This window comes from Schistocerca nitens, chromosome 4, assembly GCF_023898315.1.
Source record: "Schistocerca nitens isolate TAMUIC-IGC-003100 chromosome 4, iqSchNite1.1, whole genome shotgun sequence".
Classification (NCBI taxonomy): domain Eukaryota; kingdom Metazoa; phylum Arthropoda; class Insecta; order Orthoptera; family Acrididae; genus Schistocerca; species Schistocerca nitens.
In genome coordinates this window covers 61,200,980-61,206,039 of record NC_064617.1, presented here as the reverse complement: position 1 = coordinate 61,206,039, position 5,060 = coordinate 61,200,980, and the positions used below count along the sequence as shown (strand labels likewise).

At 46.0% G+C, this 5,060-nt stretch overlaps 1 pseudogene; it reads left to right on the top strand.

The window, feature by feature from the left end:
- The first annotated feature begins 4,173 nt into the window (after positions 1-4,173).
- On the top strand, positions 4,174-4,291 carry LOC126254245 (5S ribosomal RNA; annotated as a pseudogene).
- The last annotated feature ends 769 nt before the right edge of the window (positions 4,292-5,060 follow it).

The window sequence follows — 5,060 nt, the reverse complement described above, 5'->3', positions numbered from 1 at the left end:
TTTTTCGGGGTGCACTCAGCCTCGTGATGCCAATTGAGGAGCTACTCGACCGAATAGTAGCGGCTCCGGTCAAAGAAAACCATCGTAACGACCGGGAGAGCGGTGTACTGATCACATGCCCCTCCTATCCGCACCCTCAGTGAGGATGACACGGCGGTCGGATGGTCCCGATGGGCCACTTGTGACCTGATGACGTAGTGCTTATGCTTTTGCTTTGTTGTGTCAGTACGGTGCACTTATCCTAAAATTGCTGCTGCAGATGCAGAACTATGCGCAAGAGCCATATGTCGAACACGATGCTCTTCCCTCTCCGTTGTGCTAGGTGGCAGTCTGGAGCGTAGCTTTCCTATGGCCATATATTCTCGTGACCTTGGGTGTCTTCAGTCGTGTACAGTAGTTACATTCCTGCCGCGTCTTTCTGCAGTATCGCACGTCTAACATAGACCTCCTCGTAGACGTATTGCATGACGTCGTTCAAACTTACTGGGGAGTTACTGATGGTGTCTGTTGTGAACTGACAAGACAGCCAGTCCACAGTGACGGGTAACCGAAAGGCACGCGCTTAAACTCACGCACGCTAGAGAGGTCTGAAACAGGATACGTAATGAATGCTATAAAGAAAAGTACGTAGCTTCTGGAATACTTAACTTTAATCCATCCTTGTTGTACATCGCTCTTGACAATACAAGTGAGACTCTGTAGATACATGTTAATTGCGCCTTCCTAGGTCGTAGCCATGGACTTAGCTGAAGGCTATTCTAACTATCTGCTCTGCAAATGAGCGAGGTGGTGGTGGTGGTTGTTGGGATGTGTAAGGGGGACTAAACAGCGAAGGTCATCAGTCCCCCAAATGAGCGAGGCTTCGACAGTGTGCATCGCTAGCTAGGTCGTCCGTACAACTGGGGCGAGTGCTAGTAAGTCTCTCGAGACCTGCCGTGTGGTGGCGCTCGGTCTGCGATCACTAACAGTGGCGACACGCGGGTCCGACATGTACTAATGGACCGCGGCCGATTTAAAGCTACCACCTAGCAAGTGTGGTGTCCGTCGGTGACACCACAGTGTCTTTGTCGCCTTAAAAGTAACCTTGACTAAATACCGACTCATTAGTCCCATAGGTAACCAACGCTAAAAACCGATATAGCATGTATTTAAAGCAAACCTGATTTGCATCCTCAATTCGCGCTACTAGCGCCACTTATGCGACTGGTTCGAAATTTAAATGGATATCAGTTTTCAGAGGCAGAAACACGCCTACCAGCTTTCGTACAAGTCGCACAGCTCTTTCTTGCTTTTTTAAATTTTTTGCTATTTTTATTTTCCCATCAATGCGCATATGGTGCTATTGATTTCGGGGCCTATAGAAGAAAATGTTAACCTGCCAGGGTAGCAGAGAGCACTAACGCGCTGGTTCTTGGACTCGCGTAGGCGCGCCGGCCCCGGATCCATTCTCCCCAGCAGACCAACGACGAGGGCCAGTGTGCTGGCCAGGCTGGATTTGGCTTTTAGTCGGTTTTCCACATACTGCTACGTGAATACTGGGCTGGTCCCCACGTTCCGCCTCAGTTACACGACTCGCAGGCATTTGAAAACACGTTCGCCCTATTCCATGGCGTACACTAGATGCAGACAGCTGGGGTACGCTGATTCCGTCCTGGCGGGTACAGGGTGGCGACAGGGAGGGCATATCTATCTATAGGAGCAGACCCTGGAAGCTGGGATTAATGCTTGGAAAGAGAGAGAAAGAAAATGTTACACTGGCAGCTAACGCTCTCAAACAATAATCTTTTACCTTCCTGGTAGCTCACCTATTATCTGTAAAAGTCTTGTGCCGTAATGAATCAAGGTAGAGGATGTTGTTACGGGTGGACGGCACCCTCTTTCTAGAACACGTGGATTAATACGATTCTTTATTTACATGAAGCTGCTACTCAACTTGAATAGAGTCTATGTTCGGGGTACAAGCTCATCAGTAATAGTCCTCTCGCACACAATATCGGTAAGCTTGCTGCATCTGACACTATTTACAGTCGTAGCCAGTGACATGAACTGAACCCACACTGAAACTAACTGTGAAATGCCAAACTGGAGAGTGCTTTAGTGAGTTAGTGAGGCATTCCGGTCAGCGGCGGCCGCCTAAATACTTGCTGTCGAGACGGCGTTGGCGACATGTTGCTTGTCGGTGTGTCTCTGGGCTCTCTCGTGATAGGGGTGCTTGATCCAGCGTGCACTATCGGTCTTCGCTCTACATCTTTGCCGACCAGAGTGCTGACTTACGCCCGCACATTATCACACAGGACACGTATTCGGAAGACAACAGTTCCAATCCGCACCAGGTCATCCTGCTTTAGGTTTCCGTGATTTTTCCCAAATCGCTTCAGGCAAATGCCGGGATGGTCCCTTTGAAAGGGCACAGCTTGACGTTCTTCACTAATCCATTGGAACCACTGACCTCGCTGATTGGCCCTGTCCCCAAAATCAACACACCAGCCTTGCTGGTTACATTCATCAATATACACATATGTTTTTGTTCTATTTTATTGTAGAGTGTATTCTTCAGCTCTGTTCCCATACATTTTGGGTTTGAGAGACCATACAACATTGGATAGTTGGGCACCAATTCAATAAGTTTTTCGTCGTTCATATTTATGAAAAACTACTGCACGAAAACACAACAACCTGCCACGGCCGTGAAGTGAGAAAATATCGATCTCAATAAATACGGCGACGGTGGGAGTGTAGTTCGCACTCTCACAGTCACGCCACAGGCAAGTGTCAGCACTTTACCCTTTTAACTCCTATAACAATATCTTCAAACACGTCGCCGGCCGCTGTGGCCGAGCGGTTGTAGGCGCTTCAGTCCGGAACTACGCTTCTGTTATGGTCCCAGGTTCGAATCCTGCCTCGGGCATGGATGTGTGTGATGTCCTTAGGTTCGTTAGGTTTAATTAGTTCTAAGTCCAGGGGACTGTTGACCCCAGGTGTTAAGTCCCATAGTACTTAGAATCATATGAACCGTTTCAAACACATCGACGGTATAACGGGCTGGTCGTGGTGTTGTCGTGTGAATGATGGGTGTGAAGCGATCTTTAGAGTGACAAAGTGACTTTCAAAATACGCTGAAATGCTCCTTCTATCTCTACATTTGTACTCCGCAAGCCACCATGCGGTATCCCGCTGGGGGTACTTTGTTATCACTGCAACATACCACATTTCCTGTTCCAGTCATGGATGCTTTGCTGGAAGAATGGTTGCTGGTAATCCTCAGTGTGAGGTCAAATCTCTGTAATTTTATCTTCGTGGTAATTTCGTGAGATATACGTAGAAGCAAGCGATATTCGACTCTTACTGCAACGAACACTCTCTGAATTTTAATGGTGAAGAACACCGTGATAGAGAAAGCCTCTCTTGCAACGTTGTAACTGGAGTTGGCTGAACATCTCTATGACGCTTTCGAGCTTACTAAATGGTGAACAAAATGCCTAGATCAGGACCCACATTACGTTTCCGTTTTTTAAAATACTGAAAATAGTAAAAAAATTTGTTATAGAAACTGGTAACATTTACTTTTTGTTGTTAACACCATTTACATTATATTATTAGAAAACTAAATTACAGGCCGTTATAGAAAACAATTAAGATAACAAACCTTCCACCGAGTTTAAAAAATAGTTACCAAATACGGTTCCCTTCTAAAAATAAGCAAAACAGAACTAAACAAACTAGGAGACATGTATTAAGTCGGAGAAAATAATCTAGTTTCAAAGTGGTTTAACTTAACATGTTTTGCAAGGTTAAAAAAAAATGGTTCAAATGGCTCTGAGCACTATGGGACTCAACTGCTGAGGTTATTAGTCCCCTAGAACTTAGAACTAGTTAAACCTAACTAACCTAAGGACATCACAAACATCCATGCCCGAGGCAGGATTCGAACCTGCGACCGTAGCGGTCTTGCGGTTCCAGACTGCAGCGCCTTTAACCGCACGGCTTGCAAGGTTACAGAATTTCTCTGTTTTCTTTGCTGAACTCAAGGGCTTTGCTATACTTACCCCCTGTTAGTATTCTTTCTGACAGGTTGGTTTAGAGGCGTTTAAGAGAAAGACTGAACCGTTTTTCTCTGTAATTTCGTCTTTGCACTTGCATTCAACCTCATTGTTCTCTGTCAAATGTAAAGTCGCCAACGGCGTTGCCGCAGTGGTAACACCGGTTCCCGTCAGATCACCGAAGTTAAGCGCTGTTGGGCTGGGATAGTACTTGGATGGGTGACCATCCGGTCTGCCGAGGGCTGTTGGCAAGCGGGATGCACTCAGCCCTTGTGAGGCAAACTGAGGAGCTACTTGATTGAGAAGTAGCGGCTCAGGGTCTCGTAAACAGACATACGGCCGGGAGAGCGGTGTGCTTAACACATGTCCCTCCAAATCCGTATCCAGTGACACCTCTGGTCTGAGGATGACACGGCGGCAGATCGGTACCATTGGGCCTTCCAAGGCCTGTTCGGAGGGAGGAGAATTGTAAAGTCACTCTTCACAATTCACTAAGGGCGAGACCAAAGACACAAGCTTCCTTTGCAAGACAGTACAAAACTAGTTCACGATTTTTACCCGGAATTGTACTTGTGCCTCTCTTTCTTGTTTTTGTTGCGTCTTCAAGGGTACCATACTCCATCATGGCCAATTTAATAAGTGTTGTTTTTGGAACATTACACCGTTTTACGACCCTTCATCCAATCCGTCTTCACGTTTCTGAACTGCATCAGTACCTTTAGTAACTTCAGAGGGACTCCATTTTCTTTTACCAACCTTCCCTATTATCCTCTTCGAATCTGCAATACAACTCTAGGAATTAAGATTACATACTAATACCGGCAGATTCCAAACATGAAAAAGTCAATAGTCTGCTTCAAACAATACACAGGGTCCAGTTTACGCAACTGTGGCCTACACTTTGTTGACGACATCAATTTTTGAACAAACTCTAAATGAAGCGGTTTAACCATGAACGACAACCATAAATCTTGAAACTTAAGAGGACAGAAAGGTAGAAAGCTTACCTTTCAATATCTA